Raw genomic sequence first — 18,926 nt, 5'->3', positions numbered from 1 at the left:
CTACCCAAAGCAATCTACAGATTCAATGCAATCCCTATCAAACTACCACTGGCATTTTTCACAGAACTAGAACAAAAAATTTCACAATTTGTATGGAAACACAAAAGACCCCGAATAGCCAAAGCAATCTTGAGAACGAAAAATGGAGCTGGGGGAATCAGGCTCCCTGACTTCAGACTATATTACAAAGCTTCAGTAATCAAGACAGTTTGGTATTGGCACAAAAACAGAAATATAGATCAATGGAACAGGATAGAAAGCCCAGAGATAAACCCACACACATATGGTCAACTTATCTTTGATAAAGGAGGCAAGCATATACAGTGGAGAAAAGACAGCCTCTTCAATAAGTGGTGCTGGGAAAATTGGACAGGAACATGTAAAAGTATGAAATTAGAACACTCCCTGACACCATGCACAAAAATAAACTCAAAATGGATTAAAGACCTAAGTGTAAGGGCAGACACTATCAAACTCTTAGAGGAAAACATAGGCAGAACACTCTATGACATACATCACAGCAAGATTCTTTTTGACCCAGCTCCCAGAGAAATGGAAATAAGTACACAAATAAACAAATGGGACCTAATGAAACTGAAAAGCTTTTGCACAGCAAAGGAAACCATAAACAAGACCAAAAGACAACCCTCAGAATGGGAGAAAATATTTGCAAATGAAGCAACTGACAAAGGATTAATCTCCAAGATTTACAAGCAGCTCATGCAGCTCAATAACAAAAAAACGAACAACCCAATCCAAAAATGGGCAGAAGATCTAAATAGACATTTCTCCAAAGAAGATATACAGATGGCCTACAGACACATGAAAGAATGCTCAACATCATTAATCATTAGAGAAATGCAAATCAAAACTACAATGAGATATCATCTCACACCGGTCAGAATGGCCATCATCAAAAAATCTAGAAACAATAAATGCTGGAGAGGGTGTGGAGGAAAGGGAACACTCTTGCACTGTTGGTTGGAATGTAAATTGATACAGCCACTATGGAGAACAGTATGGAGGTTCCTTAAAAAACTACAAATAGAACTACCATATGACCCAGCAATCCCACTACTGGGCATATACCCTGAGAAAACCATAGGTCAAAAAGAGTCATGTACCAAAATGTTCATTGCAGCTCTATTTACAATAGCCAGGACATGGAAGCAACCTAAATGTCCATCGACAGATGAATGGATAAAGAAGATGTGGCACATATATACAATGGAATATTACTCAGCCATAAAAAGAAATGAAATGGAGGTATTTGTAATGAGGTGGATGGAGTTAGAGTCTGTCATACAGAGTGAAGTAAGTCAGAAAGAGAAAAACAAATACAGTATGCTAACACATATATATGGAATCTAAGGGAAAAAAAAAAAAAAAAAAAGGCCATGAAGAACCTAGTGGCAAGACGGGAATAAAGACACAGACCTACTAGAGAATGGACTTGAGGATATGGGGAGGGGGTGGGGTGAGATGTGACAGGGTAAGAGAGTGTCATGGACATATATACACTACCAAATGTAAAATAGATAGCTAGTGGGAAGCAGCCGCATAGCACAGGGAGATCAGCTCGGTGCTTTGTGACCACCTAGAGGGGTGGGATGGGGAGGGTGGGAGGGAGGGAGATGCAAGAGGGAAGAGAAATGGGAACATATTGTATATGTATAACTGATTCACTTTGTTATAAAGCAGATGCTAACACACTATTGTAAGGCAATTATACTTCAATAAAGATGTTTAGAAAAACAACAACAACAACAACAACAACAACAACAACAAAAAAAAAAGAATTCAGAACCATCTTACAAGGTACAAGGTAAGTTTTTGCATCCATGAGGATGTGGGAAAGGCAACAGATATTTATTTTCTATCTATCATTTCTCAGGCATCATGCTAGATACTTTTATAAATGGTACATTTTTTAATTCTCAGGACTATCCTTTGACTTAGGTCCTAAGCTTTATATTACAGTTAGAAAAATGAGACAGAGCTAGTGGTCAAACTTTTGTAATCTGTCTGACTCCAAATCCATACCTTTTATACAAGAATAGTGAGGTTAGACCTGAAACTGAATTCATGGCTACTTCAAAGTTACATTTCTAATGTGACTTCATGATGGCAGAGAAAAGATATCTCAAAGTACGTGGGGTAGAAGAGTAAATATCAACATCACATTAAAAAATTATCTTCACATATTTGTTGAACTCACACCTCCCAATTTTAAAACTAACTACAAAGCTACAGGAATCAAGACAGTGTTTACTGGCAGAAAGATAAACATATAGCTAAAAGGAGGGAAGTAAGAATGCAGAAATTAAACTCTCACTCTTATGGTCAACTCATTTTGACAAAGGTACCAAGACGATTCAATGGGGGAAAGAAGAGTCATTTCAACAAATGGTGCTGGGAAAAGGAGATATTCACATGCAAAAGGATGAAGTTGGACCCTACTTCATACTACATACAAAAATTCACCCAAAATTGACTGAAGTCCTAAATGTAAAAGCTAAGACTATTTTAAAAGAAAACACAGGGGTAAATTTTCCTGATCTTGGATTAGGTCAGAGTCTCAGATATAACACCTAAAGCAAAAGCAATAAAGAAAAAAAAAAATAGTAAGTTGGACTTTATTACAACTAAAAACTTTTATGCTTCAAAGGATAAAATCAAGAGTATGAAAAGACAAGCCAAGAACAGGAGAAAATACTTGCAAATCATATAGTTGATATGGGTCTATTATTTACAGAAATAATTCTTACAACCCAACAATGAAAAAATAACCCAATTTTTTAAGCGGGCAAAGAACTTGAATAGACATTTCTCCAAGGAAGACATACAGGTGGTCAATAAGCAGATGAAAAAACATGCTTAACATCATTAACCATGAAAGAAATGCAAACCAAAATTACAAAAAAAAAAAAAAAAGAGAGAGAGAGAAGCAAACAAAAAGGCAGAGAATAACAATGGTTAGCAAGGATGTTGAGAAATTGAAACTCTCATGCTCTTTGGTGGCTATGCATACTTTGAAAAACAGTCTGGCAGTTCCTCAAAATATTAAACATAGTTACCATATAAGGCAGCAATACCACTCCTAGGTATATACCCAAGAAACTTGAAGATGTATGTCCACACAAAAACTTGCACAAGAATATTCATAGCAGCAGAATTCATAATAGTTAAAAGGTAGAAAACCCCAAAATATCTATCAACTGATAAATGGATAAACAAAAATAAAATACCTATATGGTATGGACTGATTGTGTAGTCCCAGAATTCATATATTGAAGCCTAATCCCCAGTGTGATGGTATTTGGAGATGGGGCCACTGGGAGGTAATTAAGTCATGAGGATGGAGCCCTCATGAATGGGATTAGTGGCTTTTGGCTTGCTTCCTGTCTCTGCTCTCAGCCATGTGAGGATACAACAAGAAGACAGCCACCTACAAACCAGGAAGGGGGTGCTCACCAGACAGCGGATCTGCAGGCACCTGGTCCTTGGACCTCCCAGCCTCTAGAACTGTAAGAAATAAATGTTTGTTGTTTAAGTCACCCAATCTATGGTAATTTGTTATAGCAGCCTGGACTAAGATACCATACAATGAAATATTATTCAGCTACAAAAGGGAATGAAACATTGAGTCAAGCTACAATGTGGGTGAACCTTGAAAACATTATGCTAGGGACTTCCCTGGTGGTCCAGTGGTTAAGACTCTGAGCTTCCAATGCAGGGGGCTCAGGTTTGATCCCTGGTTGGGGAACTAAGATCCTACATGCTATGAAGTACGACCAAAAAAAAGAAAAAGAAAATATTATGCTAAGTGAAGGAAGCCAGATAAAAAAGGCCACATATTGTATGACTCCATTTACATGAAATGCCCAGAATAAGCAAATCTATAAAGACAGGAAGTAGATAAGTGTTTGCCAGGGCTTGGGATTTGCTTTTTGGGGATGATGGAAATGTTCTGGAACTAATTCCAGTTGCACGACTTTGTGAATGTACTAAAAAATATATCACTGACTTATATACTCTGGATTCTACATATAAGTGATATCATATGATATTTGTCTTTCTCTGTCTGGCTTACTTCACTTAGTATGATAAACTTATATACTCTAAAAGGGTGAATTTTGTGGTATGTGAATAATATAGCAATAAAAAATATCTTACCCTCCCAAAAATAATCTTTGAATCAAATAGAATCTGATATTAGTTATCTAGTTTCTCCCACAAAAACCACTGGCATTGAGGTGAATCTACTTTTGCTGAATCAGATATGTAACACTGGGATCTAGTCTTAAGATTCAAAAAATAAAGGACTATTCTGTGCATTGAAAGATAAATAAACTTCAATAGGAAAGTTCTGAGAACTCCACCATGACTAAAATAGCATACTCAATTGAAAACAAATGAACAAAATTATATCAACATGGGAGCTTATAACTTCAGATTGGGCTCTATGAAGTCTTCAGAATCCATATGCTCTAGTGACCTCATGGAAAGGAAAGAATGAAATAGCAAGTCAAAGGTCAAAGTCAACTCCAACACATGGAAACACCAATATGAATTATGTCAAGACTTGTCAATCCTGGCTGCCACATTAGTCATCCTAGAACTCACAAATAGATTGTGGAGACTCCTCATTTGAGAGGCTGTTGACAATCATATCCAAAGATGAAACATGGGTCCTCCAAGACCTCAAAGGCTTTCTTCTATCGTGGTAGGCAGTACTGGCTTAGGTCACTGAGGGCCTATTTACAAGCAATCAGGGGTCTAATTAAAACCCTAACAGAATGACTAAAAGCCAAATCTGGACATGATGTTAAAATGATGACCTTCAAGCTCAAATCTGGATGTGACGTTAAACTGACCTTGAAGCTCCAAAACAGTTGGTTGATCTTTGATCTGTAGGCTTGCTTTACATTTAGCAATGACTCAGGCCCACATTAAAAAAAAAAAGTTACTACATCTCTAATTTTCAGAAATACCACCATGTAGGTTAAAATTGATATGCACGTGTACACACATACTCACACAGACCAACCCATCACAAGTCAAAAGAACCACCCAAGCTAACGAAAAGCCTGCAATTCATTGTCTGCAGTCAAAAGAGCAAGATAGATGGAGCAATCACAGATAATTCCAAGTTTTGAGAGGTTATATTCCCAAGAGGTAGTTATAAATCAGCTGTTTGAAACTTGAAACACATTTTCTCATAGAAATCTGTTAGCTTGTGGTCACATACCCAGGTGAGACCAGGGAGACCAATGCAATGCATGTGAAGCAGAAAGTTGATGACACTTCCTAGAGGGGGAAAATGTCTTCCAAGTTCGACTCCTAACGTAGCTCAATAGTGGCAGTGCCCCAGCTGCAGCATGGGGAAATAGGGTGCACACTCTCTGGTCTTGTCCTTCCCCAGATATCCTAAACTGGTGAACAAACAGGCCCTGGGCCACATGGGAAACCCACCCCACTCCCATTCAGACATATGAATCCTTCACAGGGGATCTCTCTGTGACTGCGAGGGCCTGTGGCTTTTTGCTGCTCTCCCAAAGTTTTAATTTCAGTAAGTGTCTGCCTATCCAGAAGTGAAAGCAAACAAGACTTCTCATTACAGAATTTTTTAAAATATTTTTTTGTTGAAATACAACATGCATACAGAAAGTCAAATTACTGGATTTTCAAAAAATATATTTCATAGGGAAGATACATGAAAAGTAGTGACTTTCAGCAACTTCTCAATGTCTCTTGTGGTCAATACAAATTCTGTTTTTCATCACCCTTGTGTCCTACACGCAGCACAGAGGCTGTACATAGTGGGCACCTCGAAGACATGTGGGATCTCTGTACCTTTAACTTCATTAGTATTGTGGATGTAATTTATTTTCAAAAATACCTTAGAATAACTTACATACACTGTGATAGTGACCTTGAGCGATTTGCCTCTTTGTGCCTCAATTTCCTTAACCAGGGAATCATTCTCGCCCAGGGAATTGTGTGGCTGAGTGACCAGGGTAGGAAGGAAATTAAATTTTCAGTGGATACCTTGGTGCCTTCAGAATGTGGTTTCACAAATACATATCACCCATTAAACAATCGAAGAAACGGAATGCATTTGTGAGTCATCATTACAGTAAACCCCAAATGAGAGTTGGGAGTGTGTAATAACTCGGGACGCCCTCCCTAGCCCCTCTCTCGCCATCTCCTTGTCCCTCCTCCGGCCCTCCTCAGACTTACACTGAGCTACTGGCTCAGGCCCCATCCTCAGTCTGACCTCATTCTAGCCTGACCACCTGGTTCTGATTCACAGCCTTGCTGTCAACCCTGCTATTTGTGCTTCACTCCCCAGTCCTGCTTCAGAATTTCAGGTCAAGGATCTCGGTTCCTCCTCTAACAACCGGCCACACTCTCACTGACCCAGAGCTTCTTGGGTGAGAGTGACGGATCATCCTCCTTACAGAAAACCACAGGGCTAATTCTGAATTCAAAGTTCCCTTATTACCTTAGGGTCAGTACAGAACAGGGCTTGGGGTGGGGAAGGAAGGGTTGAGTGACAGTTTGAGAACCAGAAGAAAAGAAAAAGCAAACATGTAAGTGTGACCATCAGGATACTCTGCAGTATTGCTCCACACCCCCTTCACACACACAGTATCAGAGAGGGACCAATTAAGCCGATTCTTCACTTTAGGGACAGCAAATACATTCCTAGAAGATAGTTTCTGTCAATCGTGATAGACTATCAAGAGAGGGTCTTCACTAATCTCACTTCTTTCTTTAACAGGCCCACAAAAGAACACAGGGCACACTTGCAGGAGACAGCTCATCATGTCTGGGGGGTCAGGACTACAGTCTTAGTACAGGCACTTACAACAGGGTTCCTCTCCTCAGCACCCTTCTCTCTGAGAACCAGCCTCGCCCCGTGCCCTGCCCCTCCCTGGCCACTGGGATGACCCACACCAAGGGCAGCCACTGAACTAACCAAGCTGAGCCAACCAGATTCTCTCTGTCCAGAATTCATAAGTAGACACAGGGACCAAGGCAGCCTCTGATGGCCACTGAACTTAAAGACAAGTGGGACCACTGGGGACAGGGGTCGGGGGGCTGGGGGGAGGTGCTATTTTTCACCAGGTGCTGGGAAAGCAGAGATGAGAGGGAAAAAGCAGGGAAAGCAGGATGGCAGGGCCTGTAGACAGAGAGAGGGACTGACAGACGAGCAGAGACAGGCAGACCAGAGACACAGAGAAAGGCAGAGTGAGACACACAGGAAGACAGACAGACAACACACACATGCAGTGAGACAGAGCCAGAAGCAAAGTAACAGATGCACAAAGAGAGACAAATCAGATGGGGAGGCCAACGGGGATGGGCGGCCTGGTGGGGAGAATGGAGGACCGGATGGATCTCTGCCGTGTCTGAGGCCCTGCCAAGTTCCAGCTGTGCCTCCAGCTTCCTGCCCAAGGGCTCTGTGAGCTACCCCTGCATCAGTCCAATAAAATCCCCCCTTTCCTGATCCAGTTTGAAACACTATTTTTCACATATGAAATAAGAAAGTAATTTTGAGTATCAAAACCCAATGAGAGGGGCTTCCCTGGTGGCACAGTGGTTGAGAATCTCCCTCCCAATGCAGGGGACACGGGTTCGAGCCCTGGTCTGGGAAGATCCCACATGCCGTGCAGCAACTAGGCCCGTGAGCCACAACTACTGAGCCTGCGCGTCTGGAGCCTGTGCTCCGCAACAAGAGAGGCCGCGATAGTGAGAGGCCTGCGCACCGCGATGAAGAGTGGCCCCCGCTTGCCGCAACTAGAGAAAGCCCTCGCACAGAAACGAAGACCCAACACAGTCATAAATAAATAAATTAATTAATTGAAAAAAAAAAACCCAATGAGAGGAGGGACTGGCAGATTTTGACACATATTGCTGATAGCGATATAAATAAATAAAAATGTTTGGGAAACCTATTTAATGACTGTTATCAAAATGCTATAAAATAGTCTTACCCTATTATGAATCTTACTCAAGATTTATAATAGGGGAAAAGTGGATACAACCTTAATGCCCAACATTAGAGGATAAGTTGAGCAAATTGGGACTAGAATATATTATTTTATATAATGAATAATATTGTTTCTAAAGATATTTGTGAAGAATATAACATGTAAATTATTCGTGTTTAAAGAAAAATACTAACTCTCTGTGACTGCGAGGGCCTGACAATATTAGCAAGGAGCTTAACTGGGTGACCTTGGTTCTTCAAGTTGGCAATTCTGTGTAGGAATCCATACTGGATACTACAGTAACTATGTAAAAATGCATATTGAAAATAAAAATCACAGGAAATGCTCAAAGAGATAATAGGGGCTACATTTGGATGGCAAATCAAAGGGGGTTTTCCCCTCTCTTTTGCTTATTAATTTTCTGTACTTTCAACATTTTTATAATGAGAATATATTCAAGATGATATATTTAATCACTTAAAATCAAATGGTAGGGGGAGTAGTAAGAGTCTACCCCTTACACTTTTGTACTTGTTCTTCTCGAGTTGTAACTTTCCTATTACTGTAGTATCCAGTATGGATTCCTACACAGAATTGCCAACTTGAAGAACCAAGGTCACCCAGTTAAGCTCCTTGCTAATATTGTCACTCTGACATTAATTTCCTAACATTTCCTCAGTGCCTGCCTACCTTGTGTCAGGCTGGGTTTAACTGATGTGGATACTCTGCTGGGCAACTTATGACTTTCTGAGGCAGCCAATTCCATTTTTAAATGTTCTGATGATGTCAATGATCTCCAGCTTAATCAGCTGCTCCGAGGCCTATCTGAGCATTCACCAACCTGATGGTGGTCAGAAGACTGTTCCATGTCCAAAAAAGATCCCCTTTCTCCCGGGATACTTAGATCTATGGCTGTGCTGCTCAAGGTTCTGCTTGGGAATCAGATTTGTCCTGTCGCAGGTTGGTTGGTTGTTTCCTTTCTTTAGGGATGATACAAATCAGCTATATAGATTCTCTTTCTCACTTCTTTTTTATGTGCATATGTATGTATATGAAAAGGGACAAGGGAGGGGGCATAAAAATTTATCACTTTTATATATGTCTTCGGATATTTATAACATAAGAACACAGTGAACCCATACATATAATGAATGTTCAAAAAATGTTATTAAAGATTACTAAATGGCATGAATACAGAGTGTGGTGTTTTAAGTTCCATATATATGAACACAGGAACCAACAGCTGAATCAGAAATTATCCTGGTAGGCCTTTCACTGACCTATGGCTACCATAACAAACTGCCCTCGGTTTCCCCTTTTAACATAAACCCCAGAAGCATGTGGAGAAGGTGAGGTCGGTATATTTACCTGACTTTGTTATTTGCCGTCTGGACCTTGGAACACTAGGAAGGATGCCCACCTATAGTAATATGTGGTCAGACACCTTTTCAAGAACAGAAGAAATAGTTCAATTCCAGCCCAAATACTCTAAGACCCAAGATGGGTTCCACATCTCTCCTGGCCGGGCCTCTCAATTCATAACAAAAACTTTCTTCCTTCCAAATGGCCAGTAGGCAGGCCTGCTTGAAGGGAGAGGTACTGAATGTCTCAAATGAGTTCTACAAGGATGGCTTTCCTTCCAAGTTAAACTCCTGAGGAAGACATCCCTCCCTGCAAGAGCGATCTCCAGCTTCTCAGAGCTACAAATGCACTCAGGGCCCCCATTCAGATGGGAACGTATCACTGCCTTTCTCTTTCACTGTTTGTAGCAAACAGTATCACTGGGTTACATCCAGGAGGAGAAAAGCGGGAAGAGAGGTGGGTTTCTCCTAACGGTGTGTTTAAGTCAGGCTTCCTCCTTTACACTTTACTGTGGTTAGAGCTCAGAGAGCTGGCTCAGTAGACAAGTCCAACTGCACAGCCATTACTGTACCCATCTTTGTGACATGGAAAGGTTGAGTAGAATAACTGTTTTGGTTTCCGTGGATCACTTTTAAGACAGGATGGCAGAGCTGGAGTTAGAAAGATAAAAAGCTTATTCTGTTTCATTAAAGTGATCCTTAAATAGCTGTGGAGGGAAACCTTATCAGCCCTCAGTTTTGCACTTGTGTGACGAAGAGGAAGACACAATTACTAGATGTGCTCCTATCACAGGGATTGGTATGCAGTGGTAACTAGAACCTATTATTTCTTTATATCTAGAACAATTACCCCTTAAGTGTAATCTGAATTGAGGAAAATGATAGCGACCTATTTGCAGCTACAGAAGCAGTGGACAACAGTTCATAAAAAGCTCTCTAGCCTGCAGTTTGAACAAGTCAGGTCATGTCATGCCCCTGTTCAAATTTTTTCAGTGTTCACTCATTACCTACAAATAACAGATGTCTGGCTGCAAATCAGAATCATCCATAGATTTATTTCATTTCATTTCATTTTAGGCTGTGCCACCGCACGCAGCTTGTGGGATCTCAGTTCCCTGACCAGGGATTGAACCCAGGCCACAGCAGTGAAAGCCCGGAATCCTAACCACTGGACCACCAGGGAAGTCCCATCCATGGATATTTTAAAGAAAAATGCACACTCACGTCCTCTTCCTGAAGATGGCAATTCAACCGTCCTGGGATCTAGGTAAGAACATTTTTAAAAAATCCTTCCAAATGGAGCTGGAGGAATCAGGCTCCCTGACTTCAGACTATATTACAAAGCTACAGTAATCAAGACAGTTTGGTACTGGCACAAAAACAGAAATATACATCAATGGAACAGGATAGAAAGCCCAGAGATAAACCCACGCACATATGGTCACCTTATCTTTGATAAAGGAGGCAAGCATATACAGTGGAGAAAAGACAGCCTCTTCAATAAGTGGTGCTGGGAAAATTGGACAGGTACATGTAAAAGTATGAAATTAGAACACTCCCTGACACCATACACAAAAATAAACTCCAAATGGATTAAAGACCTAAATGTAAAGCCAGACACTATCAAACTCTTAGAGGAAAACATAGGCAGAACACTCTATGACATACATCACAGCAAGATCCTTTTTGACCCAGCTCCTAGAGAAATGGAAATAAAAACACAAATAAACAAATGGGACCTAATGAAACTTAAAAGCTTTTGCACAGCAAAGGAAACCATAAACAAGACCAAAAGACAACCCTCAGAATGGGAGAAAATATTTGCAAATGAAGCAACTGACAAAGGATTAATCTCCAAGATTTACAAGCAGCTCATGCAGCTCAATAACAAAAAAACAAACAACCCAATCCAAAAATGGGCAGAAGACCTAAATAGACATTTCTCCAAAGAAGATATACAGATGGCCAACAGACACATGAAAGAATGCTCAACATCATTAATCATTAGAGAAATGCAAATCAAAACTACAATGAGGTATCATCTCACACCGGTCAGAATGGCCATCATCAAAAAATCTACAAACAATAAATGCTGGAGAGGGTGTGGAGAAAAGGGAACACTCTTGCACTGTTGGTGGGAATGTAAATTGATACAGCCACTATGGAGAACAGTATGGAGGTTCCTTAAAAAACTAAAAATAGAACTACCATACGACCCAGCAATCCCACTACTGGGCATATACCCTGAGAAAACCATAATTCAAAAAGAGTCATGTACCAAAATGTTCATTGCAGCTGTATTTACAATAGCCAGGACATGGAAGCAACCTAAGTGTCCATCATCGGATGAATGGATAAAGAAGATGTGGCACATATATACAATGGAATATTACTCGGCCATAAAAAGAAATGAAATGGAGGTATTTGTAATGAGGTGGATGGAGTTAGAGTCTGTCATACACAGTGAAGTAAGTCAGAAAGAGAAAAACAAATACAGTATGCTAACACATGTATATGGAATCTAAGGAAAAAAAAAAAAAAAGGTCATGAAGAACCTAGTGGCAAGATGGGGATAAAGACACAGACCTACTAGAGAATGGACTTGAGGACATGGGGAGGGGGAAGGGTAAGCTGGGACAAAGAGAGTGCTAGTATATATATGGACATATATACACTACCAAATGTAAAATAGATAGCTAGTGGGAAGCAGCCGCATAGCACAGGGAGATCAGCTCAGTGCTTTGTGACCGCCTGGGGGGGTGGGATGGGGAGGGTGGGAGGGAGGGAGATGCAGGAGGGAGGAGATATGGGAATGTGTGTATATGTGTAGCTGATTCACTTTGTTATAAAGCAGAAACTAACACACCATTGTGAAGCAATTATACTTCAATAAAGATGTTTAAAAAAAAAAAAAAAAAATCCTTCCAGACGACTAAAACGCACAGGATTGAGAACTATCGACTTACAAAAGGAAGTCTCAGGTCTTCTGTGCTACACAGGAGCCTTGATTCCCGTAACTATCCACCTCACATTTCACCTTCCAGCAACACTAATCCACTTGCAGTTCCCCACAAACCGCCCCTGAGCCTTTGCAGCAGCCGCCCTGCCCCCAATGTACACATGGCAGAGTAGTCCCCCTTGAGGTTGCAGCTCCAATGACGCTTTCTATCCACTCCTCCCTAACATTCCCAGACACACAAAAGAAAAAGAGAAAGGAGTATCAGCACACTACTACAGAAAATCATCAAATCACAAAGGAAGCGAGCAAGAGAAGAAAAAAGGAACAAAGGAATTACAGAACAGCCAGAAAAGAATTAACAAACTGGCAATAAGTACATACCTATCAATAATTATTTTGAATGCAAATGGAATAAATTACCCAATCAAAAGACACAGAGTGGCATGGCACAATGAATTAAAAAAAAAAAAAGACCCATCATTACTCTGCCTACAAGACACTCACTTCGTATGCAAGGACACACACAGACTGAAAGTGAAGGGATGGAAAAAGATACTCCACGCAAACAGAAACCAAAAGAAAGCTGGGGTAGCAATACTTATATCAGACAGAACAGACTTTAAGACAAAGGCTGTAATAAGAGACAAAGAAAATCATTACACAATGATAAAGGGGTCAATCCAACAAGAGGATACGATATTTGTAAAGGTTTATGCACCCAGCATAGGGACACCTAAATATATAAAGCAAATATTAACAGACCTAAAGGGAAAAAGAGACAGTAACACATTAACAGCAGGAGACTTTAATACCCCACTATATTAATGGATAAATCTTCTAGACAGAAAATCAATAAAGAAACACTGGCTTTAAAAGACACATTAGATCAAATGGACTTAACATTCCCAGGCTGGCACACACAACAGGCTGCCCTTGCACATACCTTATTCTAGCAACTGTATTTAATACAAAGAAAAATTCTGTTTGCACGTCTGTCTCCTTACTGAATTGTAAGCTCCTGGAGGGAAGACACTGTTCTTTTTCATCTTCATACCCTGCAGCCTCACAAACTACTTGTCATACGGTAGGTACTCAATAAATTTCCAGTGAACTAACTAATAAATGCACCATGTGAAGGCAATGTAGCCAAAACTATAACAAGGAATACTGATGACATTATCTTGTTTTAGTTGAGCAAAAGAAAACTTGAATGAATATAATCACTAATGTTTTCTCAATTATAGATTCTCCACTGTGTGCCTTGGGTTCTAAGAGTTACTTAATAATCCTCAAGTACACTAAAGAGAAAGCTCTGGGGAATCTTTGATTCAGTTAGAAGCAATGCTGCTCTCATCTTATGTCTAGAACTTATTTCAAGGGGAACCACATGACTTCAATTCCAGCCTTAGATATTGATGAAAGAAATCTTTGAAAGAAGCTGGCAGGGGAGTTGGCAAGACGAAGATATATTGTATATGCAGTTTATAGAGTTTTCTGAATAGCATTTTGCAAAGCTACAGGCTTACAGGATTTAAAATATGACTCAGAATACCAACTGGGATGCCAACGCTTTCATTTTTAGATTTTTCTAGCAGAGAATATGGCTATAAATTCAACCTACTCAGTCTACAAATCCTCTAAACTTCCTCCTAGAGAACAGAAAAACACTTGGCATTTCTCTGGGTATTATTTTATTTGCATATATAGTTATACTGGTAAAATTTTGGTAACTAAGGAAGAATTAATAATGGAAGCTCTAAATGATTCCCATGATTACTGCTTAAGTTGGCAAAATATCCTCAAGCACAGAAGAAACTCGCTCGTGGAAATGTGCATGGGCAAGTTGTTCAGTTTTTTCCACAATGGTATGCTGGCTTATAGTTATATGTGTTCTCAGACAAGTGGCAAGGGGACAGTAACAGAAGGACCACAATTGTGAGAGAGAAAATGGGACCAGAGAAAATTCAATGGCATGGTAAAAATATTTTATGCTTTATACCATCTGTGCTTTGCTGTTCAGCACCTTAACTTCTCATTATCCTGTCCCTTTAAAAAATCACTTTATTGAGGTATAATTTACATACAATAAAATGCCCCCTTTTAATGTACACTTTGATGAGTTTGGACAAATGTATATGCCTATATAACCACCACTTCAAGCAACATATAGAATATTTCCCCCACCCAGAAAGTATCCTCATGCCCTTTTGCAGTCAACTCCCACACTCCCACCTCTGATTTCTATCACTAGGATTAATCTTGTCTGTTTCAGGACTTCATATAAATGGAATCATGCAGAATATGCTCTTTTTGTTTCTGCTTCTTTCTCTCAACAATGTTTCTGAGTTTCAGCCACCAAGTTGCTTATATCAGTGGTCCCTTCTTTTTCACTGGTGAGTAGTATTCCATGGAATAAATAAGTATACCACAATTTGTCTCTTTACCAGTTGATGAACATATGGGCTGTTTCCAGCTTTTAATCATTCTAACAAAGCTGCTATGAACAGTTATATATAGGTCTTTCTTGGGTAAATGCATAGGAGCAGAACTGTTAGGCTGAAGGGAAGTGTGTTTAATGTTAGAAACTGCCAAATTGCTCTCCATGTGGCTGTGCCTTTTTACACTCCCACCAGCCATCCCACCAGCCATGCTGACAGCTCCAGCTGCCCCATATCCAAGCCAACACATAATAAGTTTCAGCCATGTTGGTGGGTGTGCAGGTATACCTCACTGTGGTTTCATTTACAAGGTTATGAAATCTATGTCCTTCAACTTTCAACCTTTTCCTCTTTCTATAGAACACAAGCAATATGATATAATAAAAGATCACTGGGTCCGTTTCTGGAGTCTTGAATTTTATCACCAACTTTGTCACTAAATAGTTGCATAATGCTATAAAGACCATCTATCCTGACCTCAATGTTTTCCTATTGATAAAGTGGTTAAGTCAGGCCAAATGAGACTTATATTCTTGTTCTAAACAAAAATGAACATAAATGAGTTCTGTCGAAGGCAACATATTCCTTTCATAATAGTTAAGCATTATTTTTGCATAATGTCCCAAAGTTTTCAAAGAGATTTTGTATATATCCTATTTAATGCCAAAGGAATAATTCTCTCAAAACACCACATATTAACAAACAAACAAACAAAAAAAAAAAAAAAGGAAGAAGAATTCATCAAGAAAGGAGATTTTATTTAATGTAAGGCTCCCTCCTCTGCCTGGTGTGTCAGATCTGCTCTGCCAAATCAGTGAAGCTTAATGAACTCCCTTTCACAGTCATCGGAGCTTAATTCCAAATTGCACCTGTTTTTAAAAAACCTTTATGATCCAGGAAGCATAAATAATCCCCTTTGGTCATTTATGTTTTGCTCACTAAGCTTTAAATTGTATGGAGTGAATCAAACAGCAAATCATTGGGTTTCACTCGCTATTTTGCCTTACGCATATACAATACTCCTTGACTCTTGTTAAGCTTCACATATCTAGCAATGTATGGAAACTAAGCAAATTCCAAGTTAGTCCTCATCCTTTGGGTTCCCATAAGGCAAGGTGAGGCAAAGTTAATGATAAAGGCAGGAAAATACCACACATTCTTTAAGAGGAAACTTAAGGAGTCAGAAGAAAGGGTAAATGGTGATCAAAGGTGAGAGGGAAAGGCATGGCAAGACATTAAAGGAAATTAGTTTTCAGTTCCAAAGAAATACGTGCTGAAAAAAAAATGCCAATAAAACATCTGGTGTTCAGGGGGGTTTGGGGGTGGTGGGGGGAGAACAATACTTTTTATCTTCAATTCCTGTCTAAACGAATTATATATTGCCTATTCAAGACACAGATGACACTTAACAAAGGTTTCCCATATCTTGCTCCAAAGATATCTCGGTATATGCCAGAAGAAATAGAATAAAACTTTTATTGCTGACAGCAAAAAAGACATGGGCTTCAGTGGGATGTCTATTTCAATATGAATGGGGAAAGTTGAGTTGCAGCTAAAAAAAGATCACATTACATATGAAAAAATATATGCAGTGTACTTCCAAGGGCCTTTTACCTATTGGGGAAATGGAAAGGAATCCACCCACCATCAATTCAGTTGGTCATTAACCTTTCCTGGGTCACTAACTTCTTTAAAAATCTAATGAGAGGTATGGTCCAGTCTTTCCAGAAAAACAATCATACGGCTTTTCACAGCCCCAAGAGATCTAGCTCCATGAAGGCCTTCCATGGAGCCCTTAAGGGACCCTAGGTTTAGAACGACCCCTGATTAAACAAATTCACCAATGATATTTCTGCTAACAATAATTCAAATATGACCTATAGCCAAACAGAGGCAGGCAAATCTCTCCTAATCCAAATCCCAAATACATACATGGTAGAATCTGAACTTGACTTTTGCAAATTCCAAAAATTATTTAACATTCTCACAGGAAGCACATGTTCAGAGGTACAAAGTGGGCTGTGGAAATGCTCCCAGAAATCCATTCCCCAACCACTGCTGAGAAGTATGAGCAGTCATCTGAGTGGGTGATGTCAGTGCCTCCCATTTCTAGAATAGGTCTAGTCTAAAAGAAGAAATTCCTTATGGGACACAGAGGGAGGAGAGTAAATGGCTAGCAAAAATGTATGTGAGCAGACTGGTAAATGTGACTTAATTTGGAAACATTCAGAACTAGAGGTGAAAAAGAAGGACAGTTTGGGAATTCTGGGTCGTAAGGCAGGTGTCTGTCTGTAGTAGGTAGAAAAATGGCCCCCAAATACATCCACATCCTAATCCATGGAACCAGTGAATGCTACCCTTTTATGGCAAAAAGAACTTTGCAGAGATATTATTAAGTTAAAGCCCTGGAGATGGATTATCCAGGATTACCCATGAGGGGCCAGTGTAATCACAGGGTCCTTATAAAAGAGAAGCAGATCAGAGTTAGTAGAATGCAATGTAATGAGATGTGATGATGGACAAGGAGATGTGATGTGGGACCTTGAGCCAAGGAATGCAGGTAGCCTCGAGAAGGTAGAGAAAGCAAAGAAGAAGGTTTTCCACATGAGCCTCCAGGAAGAGTACAGCCCTGCTGATACTTTGATTTTAGATTTCTTAGACTTTTGACCTCCAGAACTGTAAGGGAATAAATACTTATTGTATTTAGTGGTTTTAAGCCACTAAACTTGTGGCTTAAAACAATTTAGTTTGTAACAGCAGCAACAGGAAGCTAATACATTGTCTGCTATCTTTCTTTTTTAAAGGGTTAGGAAATGAAGAGAAGTACAAAACAGCATCTGATGGAAAAAGTATTTTCTGATGAATGACAAATACCTCCATCAATAAGGCTGAGAACAGTTCAAATATGGCCCTGAACCAATAACATATGGGGAAGTTATGTGGTATGATGGAAACACGTTGGACTCGGAGTTAGAAAGGCTGAGTTCTCACCCTTGCTTGTCCATGTAGAGCTATGTGCCATCAGGCAAGCACAGCCTCCTTGCATCTGAGTGACTGATCTTTAAAAGGAAACATTTAAACTACATGAATTATAATGCCTCCTTAACACAGGCCAGAGGACTTCCCCTACTGATTAGTACTGACTGGTGGTCAGTTTTCCCATTAACTAGTTCTTACATGTCTTATCTTCATCCCTATAACAGCCTGAGGTTGGCCACACTTTGCCTATTTCAACCTGAAAGAGGTCATTTGCCCACCATTGCTGAGATTCAAATGCAGGCGTGTCTGACTGGGGGCCTCCTCCTTATCCACTGTGTTATGCTGCCTTTCCTGGTCAAGGTTTGCACTGTGGGTCTATGGATCTGAGGCAGTTCAGAATACAAGAGCAAGAAGACTACCAACCCAAACCAGGATCGTGGACATGCTAGAGAAAGTGAAAGAAAAGGGGGTTGCGGGTAGGGAGACCAAACTGCCTTACAGTCAAGCAGTTTAAATGCTAGATATTCAAAACTAAACTTTTCTTTTGAAAAACAAAAGAAAAATGTCAAGACACCAAGTGGCCTCAATGGGCAGACACCCTGCTGTTCCGTAAGGTGGGATGCTGTATTACAAACCAGTGACCCTTCCTTCCTTCACATTCCGATTCCACACTGGGACCATGCTGCTGCAGCAGCTCCAGTCTTCATGGTTCACGGGAGGAGAATGGAAAGGCTGCTACCCAAAATAGTTTAATAAGGCCAGCAATGATTCGTGGAGTAATAACAGGCCAGGCAGGCAGCTGCCTGCAGAATTGGGCCCAGCTGAGAGGGGGTTTCACAGCTCAAGTTTAAAATGGAGACTAAAGAGGACATTCATTACACGTGTTCAAGGAGGGAAAGCTCATTAGTACCATCTGCAAACTCCCAAAAAGGGAGTCAAATATGAGGCAATTCAGCTTGACAATTTATTAACACTGTCCCAGAGTTCAAAAGCAACAGACGTGTGAAGGCAAAAAGCAACCATGCAAACACAGCCCTTTAGAACATTCTCTCTCTCAATGGACTCTGATTTATTCCCAAAAGTTATGGAAAATTTTCATGGGCAAAACAGCATCTGAAGTTTATGAATAGTTTAAAAGAAGCAGAACATGTAAAGGAGAAGAAAAACATGAAGAAAACTATAAAGACAC

At 40.1% G+C, this 18,926-nt stretch overlaps 1 protein-coding gene across 6 annotated transcripts in view; it reads right to left on the bottom strand.

Annotated features, from left to right (window-relative positions):
- OSBPL3 (oxysterol binding protein like 3) overlaps positions 1 to 18,926 on the bottom strand; it is a 208,169-nt gene that overhangs the window by 132,335 nt on the left and 56,908 nt on the right. For 2 of the 6 annotated variants that reach the window (XM_007171498.2, XM_057550335.1), the window contains exon 2: positions 3,475 to 3,525. The exons of the other annotated variants lie outside the window; for them this stretch is intronic. The gene's annotated coding sequence lies outside the window, so the exon portion shown is untranslated. The remainder of the gene's footprint in view (positions 1 to 3,474; positions 3,526 to 18,926) is intronic. 6 annotated transcript variants of the gene reach the window in all.

This window comes from Balaenoptera acutorostrata, chromosome 7, assembly GCF_949987535.1.
Source record: "Balaenoptera acutorostrata chromosome 7, mBalAcu1.1, whole genome shotgun sequence".
NCBI lineage: Eukaryota > Metazoa > Chordata > Mammalia > Artiodactyla > Balaenopteridae > Balaenoptera > Balaenoptera acutorostrata.
This window is presented reverse-complemented; position numbering and strand designations above follow the sequence as displayed.